The sequence below is a fragment of the Cricetulus griseus genome, chromosome 7 (genome assembly GCF_003668045.3).
Source record: "Cricetulus griseus strain 17A/GY chromosome 7, alternate assembly CriGri-PICRH-1.0, whole genome shotgun sequence".
Lineage (NCBI taxonomy): Eukaryota > Metazoa > Chordata > Mammalia > Rodentia > Cricetidae > Cricetulus > Cricetulus griseus.
The window spans coordinates 75,220,548-75,232,089 of NC_048600.1; the positions used below are offsets into that span (position 1 = coordinate 75,220,548).

The 11,542-nt window shown below is 47.8% G+C and overlaps 1 pseudogene; it reads right to left on the reverse strand.

Annotated features, from left to right (window-relative positions):
• Positions 1–6,412: 6,412 nt before the first annotated feature.
• Positions 6,413–6,506, reverse strand: LOC113836828 (annotated as a pseudogene).
• Between the last annotated feature and the right edge of the window lie 5,036 nt (positions 6,507–11,542).

Consider the following 11,542-nt stretch of genomic DNA (forward strand, 5'->3'; position numbering starts at 1 on the left):
GGCCAGCATAATGCCTGAACCTTTCACCCGGCGCTGAGGGATGCTGGAAGCATGGGGAAGCAACAGTTATTTGAGAGAAACAAGGGTGTCTAGCATATGGACAGAGAAGGGCAAACACAAATTAACATGTAAGAAAAATCCAAGACAGCAATGCTGTGCAGAGAATGATTCTCACAGCATCTGGGGACACAGACGTGAAAGACAAAGTGATTGGGGAGTTCAACTCAATTGGTAGAGTATCTGCTTAGCACGAGACCCTGAGTTTGATCCCCAGCACTATGTAAAACCCTCACGGAGGTACATGCCAGTAATTCTAGCACTAGAGAGATGGTGGCAGGAAAGCCAGATGTTCAGGGTCATCCTCAGCCATGGAGAGAGTAAAAGTACAGCCTGGGCTGGAAACCCTGCCTCACAAGTAAGACAGTAAAGATGACTCTGCTTTCTCTAGGTGTGATTGGCTGTGTCTTCTCTTAGAAGATCTAATTGGAGAGACACAGGGAGGGTTTGGAGGCAGAACTCAGCCTTGCTTCGTGTTTGTTCGGGAACTTTATCAGTTTGGACAGCACCTGAAGTAAACCAGTCTGAACTCTCAGCAGAAAAGGGCTTTGAGGCTCTGCAGAAGCCCCAGGAGAACCAGTGGGGACAGCCTTGCACAGGCTTCCCAGAGGGGTCCCAGGATGCATCACAGGGTCTCTCCCAGGAACTTGGTATGCAAGAGCTCACTGCCTTGGTCTCATCCCGGGAATCAGACAGTGGTCTGGGGAACTGGTTCAGTTGCCTCTGACTCCTAACAAAGAGGTGACAGGACACAGGCTTACTGCCTCACCTCCATTCCCTGTCAATCAGCAGTCAGGTTTCACTTGATGTCTCTAAAGGGCAGATCGTGAGTCTTACATAAGGGGGTATGAGAAATGTTAGGATTTCTGGCCACTGATGCTGAGAAAGCTGTAAGCAGAAGTGGAAACAGCTGTGGGGCAGGGGGCTGGTTGAGCCATGTTCAGAACTGGGGGAGCAGGGAAAGTTGTTGCTCAGCTCTACATCTTCCACAACTGGTGTCGAGAGTGCTCATGCTTGCCTCCTAGTGCTGCCATGTGGATTAGATGAGTTCATTTGTTGATTCTTGCCTTCTCAAGGGACGATTTGCTAGCTATTGTTTTGGATACGCCTGAGGTTTCTGTTATTCTGGAATGGGCTCCAAGGTCACTCATTTGGTAGAAAGCTTGCAGAAAGCTTAGAAAGAATGTCCCTGAGAGGGTGGCTCAGTAGCAGGTTGGGGACAGCTGAGACCCCCGTGTCTGCTTGCACTTCTTGGACAGGCTGCTGTCCTGTGCCAAGGCAGCCATCCAGCAAGGATGTTACATAAGCCTCATCTTTCCTTTTGTTTATAGGAAGTTCTGAAAACATCAGCTGGGCTTGGCTTAAGCTACTTAAATCCCCAAAGCAATAGGAATTGTCTGGGCAAGCCAGGCAGTCGAATGGAAAGCCATCTGCCCAGGCCCGTAGCCAGCCTGGCAGGACTGGAAGCTTCGGGCAGTCTCTCGCTCGGCCACATTCTCTCCAATATCTATGATCTAGCATGGGTGAGCTGTCTAGTGTATGGGCAGCATCCACACATTCCCACTGTGGGTGTAGGCTTGCTACCTATGCTCCCCTAGCAGGACAGGAGTAGGAGGCACTTCGGTCGAGAGGACAGGATAGGTGGGGAGATGGCCGCGCCTGCTTTGACTTGAGCTTCTAAGTAGAGGATGAGGAGGATGCTTGCAACTTCTTTCTCCCTCAAGTGATAGTGCCTGGAGTGAGCATCAAAATTCCCCAGAGTCAGTGCTCTTGTCCTCCTGGGAATGCTGCTCAGATCTGGTCCCAGGCACTATAATCACAGAGTGTCGTCTGGGAGCAGGTGCCAGATGTGACCTCACAAGTCCTCATGCTACCTAGGAAGTGAATGTCCATGCTGGTAACTGTTTGGCTTGGGAAACACAGCTCTGCTTCCAAAGGCTCATGTGCCTGCTGGAGACTTAGCTGCTTGGAAACTGGGAGACATTCCAGTTTCAAGACACACGGTGGCAAGGCCAAGGGTGTGTACCAAAGAAGTTCTGGCCTTAGCTAGCAGCTCTGGAAGAAGAGTTGGGCCTTACAGTGTCTTGACACTGCGTTCTTTTTCAGGCCAATGGCTGCTAGAAAGACAAAATAAACATTCTCTTTTTTGCTCCTAACTAAGCTCTCTAATGCAGGTAGAAAGGCTCCCCTACATAGCACACACACCTACATAGCTCCCCACATCCCACACCCGTAGCAGGCATCACTAGCTGCTCACCATATACTTTTCTGCTGAGTTGTCTAAGGTCTCTTGGGAGCCTATACTGCATGGCAGAACACTGTGGCCAACTAAGCAGAACTGGCTAGGCTAGAGAAAACCCATCTGCCATCTGACTCGGCTAGAGCACTGTTGAAATTTAATTGCAGTCAGAGTAGTTCAAAGAGGAGGAATTTTATAGGGTGATTAGGCCATGAGAACCTGTTCTCATAAATGGATTAGTGTGATCTTCAGGAGACTGGGTTTATTATCACAGAAGTGGGCTCCGAATGAAAGGGGAACTTGCCCTCCCCTTACTCTCTTTCTCTTCCCCTCTAACTATCCATCATGGTGTGATAAACCAGACCCTCACTCTTGAACTCTTAACCTTCCTAACTGTGAGAAAAGCAGTGTTTCATTACATACCCAAACATGGCTCTGGAAGCAGCATGGACCATGAACATCAACATGGCCTCTGGCAGCAGTACAGGCCGTGCACATCAGCATGGCCTCTGATGGTAGCTCAGGCCTCTCTCCACCACATATGCACTGCTCTGTTCCTCCATCCTTCCCACTCCTCCACTGTAAATTTGTTCATCACAGTGGCTTTAGAGACTGCAGCGCATCTCTCAGTATAATTTTTTTTGCCCTCACTGTTCTATCTGCAAATACTCATGAGTCATTCATTGGTCTGGCTCAAGGCCTCTGGTCTCTAAAGCACCATAAATACTGGACTATTGCCTATACTTCTTTGACCACAGCCATACTTCAGGTCTTCATTTTCAGTGGCATGCTTCCAGATCTGGTTCTGCCACACCAACTCCTCCTCATGGTCCAGCAGCTCATAGATGGAGTAGATGTTGTGTTGTGGAATATTAATTTAGATGTGTTACATTCATTTATGCCGTAGAATATTTGGGGGGGGGAGGTTAGAGACAGGGTTTCTCTGTAGCTTTGGAGCCTATTCTGGAACTTGCTCTGTAGACCAGGCTGGCCTCGAACTCACAGAGATTTGCCTGCCTCTGCCTCCTGAGTGCTAGGATTAAAGGTGTGTGCCACCACTGCTGGGCCAGAATATTTGTTTAATGATGCAAAGATGTGTTATATTTGTTTGATTAAATAAAATGAACCTGAGGTCAGAGGCAGGAAATAGTAGGGAGAAACCATGCATAGCTAGGGTTCTTTTTTTTTTTTTTTCTGAGACAGGATTTCTCTGTGTAGCTTTGGAGCCTATCCTGGCACTTGCTCTGTAGACCAGGCTGGCCTCGAACTCACAGAGATCCGCCTGCCTCTGCCTCCCGAGTGCTGGGATTAAAGGCATGTGCCACCAATGCCTGGCATGTAGCTAGGGTTCTTAAGTGGGGGCTGAATAGAAGGAGAAAGAAAGAGGAAGACACTAGGAGCCAGCCACCCAGCCACCCAGCTACCCAGCCACCCAGCTAGCCACAGAGCAAGAGTGAAAGTAAGTTACACAGAAGTAAGAAAAGGAAAAAGCCCAGAGGCAAAAGGTAGACAGATAATTTAAGAAACGCTGACTAGAAATAAACCAAGCTAAGGCTGGGATTTCCTAAGAAAGAATAGGACCCTGTGTAGTTATTTGGGAGCTTGGTGGCAGGATACCCTTACCTGTTATTGCAACTTCTTTGTTTGTTGAGTTGATTCGCACTAACTGGTGCCTGCCTGGCACCCTCACAAGGAAGACCCAAAGCCACAAAATCCTGAGGCTAATAAAAGTGGCAAGGGTGACATCAGAAGACTCTTCTTCTAGGGTCATCTTCATGAAGAAGGGGACTCCACGAAAAAGGGTCCCTCATGGTGGCAGTGGCATGTGCCAAGAGGCATGGGCTAGATGCCAGGAAGCCATTACTACAAGGTTCAATGAGGAAGGCAGGGCCCATTGCAGGAAGGGCCAGGCACCTACCCCTCTAGTAACTGACTTCCTTAGGCTCTGACAGGTATGATCCAGCCAGGACCTCTTAGCTTTTCTCATGCTTTCCTAGGCCCTCCTCACTACCCGATGGCCAACTGGTGACTCATCTCCCACTTATGGCAAACGACAGTTAGAAAGGATTACACATTGTATTTCACTGTGAAGTCAGTAGCATCTGCTAAATCCCTGAATCCCCCAAACCTTCACCCATGTCTCTTAGATACGGGCATTAGCCTCTCTCTTTTCTGGGCCCATCCTAATACTGTCTCCCTTTACTTTTTGCCTTCCTGATTTCCTCCTTCCTTCTCCCATAAGGCCTCACTGTGCACCTTGCAGGCCCAGGCCTTGTGCCCCTATAAACTCCTGGAGCCCAGTCCTTGACCTAGTGTTGGGTACTCTAAGGCTTGTGGACATGGGGAGGGACAGAGCTAGCAGCAAAGCCCTCAGCTGGGACAGTGAGGCCCCCCATTCCATTCCTGCCATGTGCCATGACTCTTGGAAAGAAATTAAAATGAGTGTTATTGAGGGAAAGAAAGCTGGGCCATTAAGAAAACACAGAAGACTCTGACCCTACTACTCAGTAAAATGGCCATCTGAACAGATTGTACATTGCATTTTGGAAAAGACAGAGTCAAACAAAAGCTCAGCACAGAGGGCTGAGTGGGAAAGAGGGGTAGGCAGAACACAGAGGATTTTAGGGGAAAACTCACGCCCCAGATTGCTCCTGGCAGCCCACAGGGTTATAGGTGAGTCCTTTTAAGACGTCATGTTTGGGGCAAATGCTGGGAACAGGACACTCGGGTGATCCACACAACATCCTGTCCTCCAGAGGGACCACACTGAGGCACTCCAGGTGGGTCCAAGCTTCCATCTTCCCATGCTCTGCCCTTGCATTCCCATCATAGCTTAGCACTTGTCTTGAGCTTCCAGGAATCTGTGAAGCTGAAGGTGTTTACAGAGTTGACTCAAGTCATGGGATCCTGCCGATTGCTCAGCTCTCTCCCAAGGATGGCTGCTACGCCACTCACAGTGATATCTCCTTCCCTGCCCTCCATCTTCTGCCATCATCTCAAGTTCCTTTTTACTATGTCCGTCAAAGAGCTGCGTGTGCCCTATAGAAATAAAGATCTTGGGAACGTTGTCACATGCGAGAACTTGTCAGTGTCACAGCCCTTGCTGATGAGAGGTGAGCTGCATTCAGGCTTTGCTGTGGTACCTGACACCACAGAGTACAGAAGGTGGACATCCTTCAGGGCATTGACAACTACCAGACTTCCAGGCAAGGCAGACTCTTATTCAAAATTTAAGGTTGTTTTGCCCTCCCCTGAATCTGAGATTTATTACTAAATGGGATTTGGTTGCGGGGGGGGGGGGGAGCAGTGTAAACTTAGCATAGTGGAAGCCTTCAGGGTGCATGGACTGCTTGAGGATTTATTTGACCCCACGGTTATCAGAGATGAGCCCGTTTTCAGACACCATGTTTCCATGCTCATCTGCATTAAACTCAATGAAGCTCCACTTGTTTGAGATATGAACCTTGGCAGCCAGAGAACTGGAACTTGGTTCTATGCAGAGTCTTAATCACATGCTCCTCATTCCTCAGCTTGGTGCAAATAGACAAGATGAGCTGGCCAATGTGAACCCTAGCACCTATGTAACTGTCGGGAGCCTAGGTTGGGTACACCATTGAGATCAGACATGAATATTGAAAGTTTCAGACTTCAATGCTGATCAGCTCTACCTCTTTAAGAGACAGACCCCGCCCCTGACAGCAGTCAGGGCACGCACAGGAAAACGTGCTACATCATCACCATGTCACCCGCCACGCATGAGGACTCTGGGCATGCGTGGAACCTCAGTGCGCATGCACAGTCTTCCCTTTAAAAGTCTTAACTTCCCTGCTGCTCGCTCTCTTTACTCTCTCTCTGCCTTTGCTTCGCTCTCTTCTCCCACCTACGCGCTCTCTCTGCTGCTTCTTCACTCTACTATCTCACTCTCTTCTTTGCTCTCTCTCACCTACACGCTTTCTCTGCCTCTCTATGGTGACCAGCCATGGCGGTCAGCCAATACCCCTGTTCCTCTCTCTCTCAGTCTCCTTACTATGCCGGGCCTCTAATAAACCAGTTAATATGTCTCATCCGCACCGCTCTCCTCTTTTTCTTCAAAAACATAACAAATATCCACCTGAAAACTGTCTCCAGGCTCCCTTAGGGAGGCCATTTGCAGCCATTGCACTTCAGGTCCCTAACCAGAAAGAAACCTGTTGAGGTTAGTTGATTGCAGGTTAATTGCTAGCCCCACTAAAAACAAAGGAGCAGGAGATAACCTAAAGCATGGCAAGTTTCCCATTGGATGCTGAGAGGGCCATGACACCATCATTGAGGAAGCATCTCCCATTTGCATGCCTGTGCCCCAGTCAACAATCTTGCATGCCATCAGAAGTCAGTTGCCCCCTCCTCCCCAGGTCCCACCCACCCAGCCTGGGGTTTAAAATTCTGAAGGCTGTGGGAGAATTCCACCCCAGATTGGGGGGGAGGGGAGGGTTCTGTTGGTGGGAATGGGAACAGATTTTAAGGATGTTCAGCCAAGAACTTGCCCTTAGGAAGATGAGCTAACCTGTGTCCTGGGCTGCTAGGCCCCACATGGGGCAGCATCCTGATGAGTTTTGACCCCAAATGGCAGCCATAGTGAGTCCTTTGCATTGAGTAGCTTTCACCTTGGTATAAGCAGTGGAAACAACTATTCTCAAAACAACTGATCCCAGATTCTGGCTAACTCTGCTAGCTGTATCCCATACACTGGCTCAATGACACCCCTTCACTGGTAAATCACTTCTGATTGTAAAGTAGTAACCTTCCCTAGAACAGAGGAAAGCAATGGGCCAAGGCCAGTGTGATGACTACTTGACCCTGTACCTAGAAAAAGACAACAAGGAGCAGGCTGTTTCCCAGTCACTGGCCCTGGCGCTCAGGTCTCTGAAAATGATGGGTAAGTTGAATCACCCTTTCTGAAGATGGTATTGACCAGCTGAGCACCTAAGAACTGGCTAAAGGGGTGTGTGTGTGTGTGTGTGTGTGTGTGTGTGTGTGTATGTGTGTGTCGGGGGGGGGAGGATGTTGGGGGCGGTGTTAAGAGATGTATGATGGCTAAAATTATGTTTTAAGTTTAAATTACTGTACTTAAGCCCCACTTGTCCAAGACAGATCATTTCTTGGAATGCTGGGGGCTGTTGTTCCTGTAAGATAACAAGCCAAGTGTTTTCACTTTTGTAAACAAGGTTGGTTGCCCAAACTGCACAGGCTGTGCTTGATCACACATAGGTGGGACTTACACAAAGGTGGGAAATGGTTTGCCTTTATAAGCCTCTGACTAATGTAATTTGGTGTCATACTCTGGGAGTCTCGGATATGGACCTAGCCAATGTCCATTGTCCTCACTAATACTTAATAATGCTCGCTTCAAATTTGCCTAAAAAATGTGATAGTGGTCTCATTCTCACCAGTTGGGATTACAAATGAAATCATAACTGCTGGCCTGGAAGCCAGAAGACCGTGTCTTGTGGCAATAATCATAATGACAATTGTTGTTTTGCTGCAGGCAATGAAACTCAAACCACAAAACTCAACAAACCCACAAGGAGTTTATTGGGAAAGGAGCAAAGGAAGGGGTAGGTGTTGGCCAACTGGGAACAGAGATGGAAGGGGGAAGGAAAGAGAAAAGAGATAAGGAGACACAGAGAAATAGAGAGAGAGAATAGGAGAGAAGAGGGAGACAGGAAAAGTCCGATCTGCCCCAGGGAAACATCAGGAAAGAGGCGAATGGGAAAGAGAGGAGCAGAAAAGAGGAGAGAGCAGAAAGAGATGAGAGGGCAAAAAGACGGTCAAGTGGGTGGGGTCTTTTTTTTAAAGGGGTCCTTTGCACCTGTGTACAGACCCTGGGCTGACGAGGGTACTGCCTGAGAGTAGTCTGCCAGGTGACAGGGGCAGGCCAGCATAATGCCTGAATCCTTACAAGAGTAACACCTGTTCCCTTTCCTCTTGGAGGGTGGCAGTTGTTAGATTTACTATATTGTGGTTATTTTGTTTGCCTTTGAGACAAGATCTTCTGTATCCCAGGCTGTAGTCAAGGATGACCTTGAACTTCAGATCCTCCTGCCTCTGTCTTCCAGATACTAGAGTCATGGGGATGTGCCACCAGGCCTTATTTATAGCTGGGGATTTAACCTAGGGCTTTTTGCTTCTGTGTAAGCACTCCACCAACTGAGCTACATCACAGGCTAAGATTTATTATTTAGTGCACAAGCTGTAGACCATCTCTGGTCCAGATCTTTTGTGTGCAAACAACCCTGGAACATTTTGGAGTTTTATATAAAACCAGGAGAGGGTTGCTTGTGCAAGGCAACTGCACAATGAATGTAGCACGATGGGTATAGTATGTGCCTGCATTCATGTTTTATCTCTTCATCTCCTCTGAAACTGTGTCACTGGACTCTGCTGTCCACTCCTTCACTGCTGGAGTGGATCCAGGACCCATCCCTTCCTTACTGTCCAGCTTGCTCCCTCCCTTATCCCCTCTTACTTATTCTCCCTTCTTCCAGACTGAAACTGGTTAAGCAATGCATTGTTATGAGCCTTTCATGGTGTCCCATTGCCTTGCCTGTCATCAGGGGTCACAGGCTATCTGTGTGTGGAAAAGCAGAGATGGCTGTGGGGCAAGAGAGGACCTTGCTGAATAAAATAAGAAGGCAAGGGATATGATTTCCCAAGAGGAGTCACTTCTGTTCACAAGGATGCTGCAGAGGACAGTGAACAGTAGAGTCCCAGCCGGGAGCAGGACCACAGGGCAGCAGCACTTCCCGAATCAACACAGGGTTTTGCAAGGTTCATTTGTTCTGGGCCTGTGGGCAGGCTACCTACCTCTCTGAGTAATGGGAGTTTCTGTAGTTGTGCTCACAACCAGGTGCAAAAGACCTGGAGCTTTTGCCCATCTTGTCTACACTCTGTAAATCTCCAGGGAGAAGCCAGAGGAGAAGGGGTCTGGGAGTGGGGGAGAAGCACCACACCACATGCTGCTCCTGCTATGACCAGCAGGGGGCAGGCAACTAGACAATTTTTAATGGGAAAAGTGAGCATAAAGGGCTGTGGGTCTGTGCTCTGACATATAGTCCCACTTCATAGATGATTTTCGAAGAAATGAGATGTACACCAGCTCCAGTGGGAAACCAGCAACTGACTCCACGTCCAAAGATTTGCAGAAGCATCCTCTCACTTGTTCATAGATTATGTACATGTCATTTGGTTATTTTTAAAATATATGTAAGATGTGGTGTCCTGCCGGGTGTTGGTGGCTTAATCCCAGCACTCGAGAGGCAGAGACAGGGAGTGAGTTCCAGGATAGGCTCCAAAGCTACAGAGAAACCCTGTCTTGGAAAACCAAAAAGAAAAGAAAGAAGGAAGGAAGGAGGGAAGGAAGGAAGGAAAGAAAGAAAGAAGAAACTGGGTCTGTGGGTGTTATGTTTTGTTTTACAAACTAGACACCACACTAGATTTCAGCTCCCTAGCCATAAGCTCTGGTGGTCTGTCCCTGGGCCCTGCCTTCTGGCCCCTGCATCTGGAAGCCACAAGCCTGAGTTTTAACTGTTCTGGTCAGAGATCTGCAGGGTCTGGCGAAGCTCCTCTTCAAAAGAGGGGCCGGGAGAACCTGGACTCCTGCCCAGCTCCAGCCTGAGGCACAGTCAACTCCAGAGCTTCTTCCCTTCCTGTTTTTTTGAGAACATCATGTCTCCCCTGAATTCTGGCTCTGCTTTTTCCCATCTGTTGGCAGGAGCACTGGCTTGCATGCAATTCTTGTGGTGTGAGCATGACTGTCAGGCCAGAAATGAAGTTCTGTTCTCACCTGTACAAACTGGAGCTTTCAAAAGACACATAGCACAGAGGGTGTAGCTCATAGGAAGGGTGGGTTTAACACAAGGCCCTGCTTCCATCCCTAGCACCAAAAAGGATCAGGGGCAACACTCTCCCCAATTTGTAAAAAAAAAAAAAAAAATGTTTATTGGAGAATAACAGCATAGGATAGAAAGATTATAAATCACCTTTAATCCCACCAGCCAGAAAAAAAGACATTTTATAATGTCTTTCCAGAATTAATTAAGGATATACAAACACACATGTTGAAGTGGAGGTGATAGATGAATATTGTATTATAATCTGCTTTTAAAAAGGTTCGTTTTATTGTTAAGTGTGTGTGTGTGTGTGTGTGTGTGTGTGTGTCCACAGAGGCAAGGAGGACACCAGATCCTCTGGAACTGGAGTGACAAGCAGTTGTGGGTTGCTGAGTGTGGATGCAGGGAACTGAACTTGGGTCCTCTGTAAGAGTGTCTTTAAAGTATGTGACTAGTCTCTTAATATAATTAAGAAGGCTCCCATAATGACAACTCCAGGACTTACCTATCGTTCTATATATATTTAGAATATCCACTACTGAAAATGGAATGTGTGAGGTTCAGGGTGGGGTGTAGCTGGGTCATAGAGGGCTTGCCTGGCATGCAGAAGAGCCCAGCTTCACCCACAAGCTATGAAGGAACATTCTTATGAGAAATCTTCTGATCTTTTGTGATAATTTCCTTACAATGCCCTATTGGAAGCAGAGTCTCTTGATGAATGGCCTTTGAAACCCAGTGTCAATCATCTTATCCACCAGCAAAACCTCACTAGCAATGGGTGTCATTTACTAATTTTTTATTTACTCTTACTACAGTGTTCCCAATTATAAGTTGCTCTGACATGTATTTTTTTATTGCTTATAAAATTGAATTGTTTTTGTGTGTTTATGGGTCACTGGTTTTCCTTTTTGTGAGCGGTCCCTATCTTCACCTGATTTGAGTAGCTTGAACTTTCCCCCATCACTATAATTCTCATTTAAGAATATAATTCTTAGCTGGGCGTTGGTGGCGCACGCCTTTAATCCCAGCACTCGGGAGACAGAGGCAGGTGGATCTCTGTGAGTTCGAGACCAGCCTGGTCTACAAGAGCTAGTTCCAGGACAGCCTCCAAAGCCACGGTATGCTAGTTCCCTCCTAATTTTTTTCCCTCCACATTAAAAGGATCTTTGTTTTGTCCCAAACCAAGCGACACCTGAACTTCTGGGCTCATGCCTATCCTTCTACTCACAGCAACAAAGTGCAAAACCTAACGGCTGTGGGTAGAACATTGGGGAAGCAGACTGAGGCAGGACCCTTCAATGAAATGTCCCTCCACTGCTAACCAGGCCACTCAGGGTGCTCATGTAGGTCCTGTGGCGCTGACTAGATGGGTCACGGG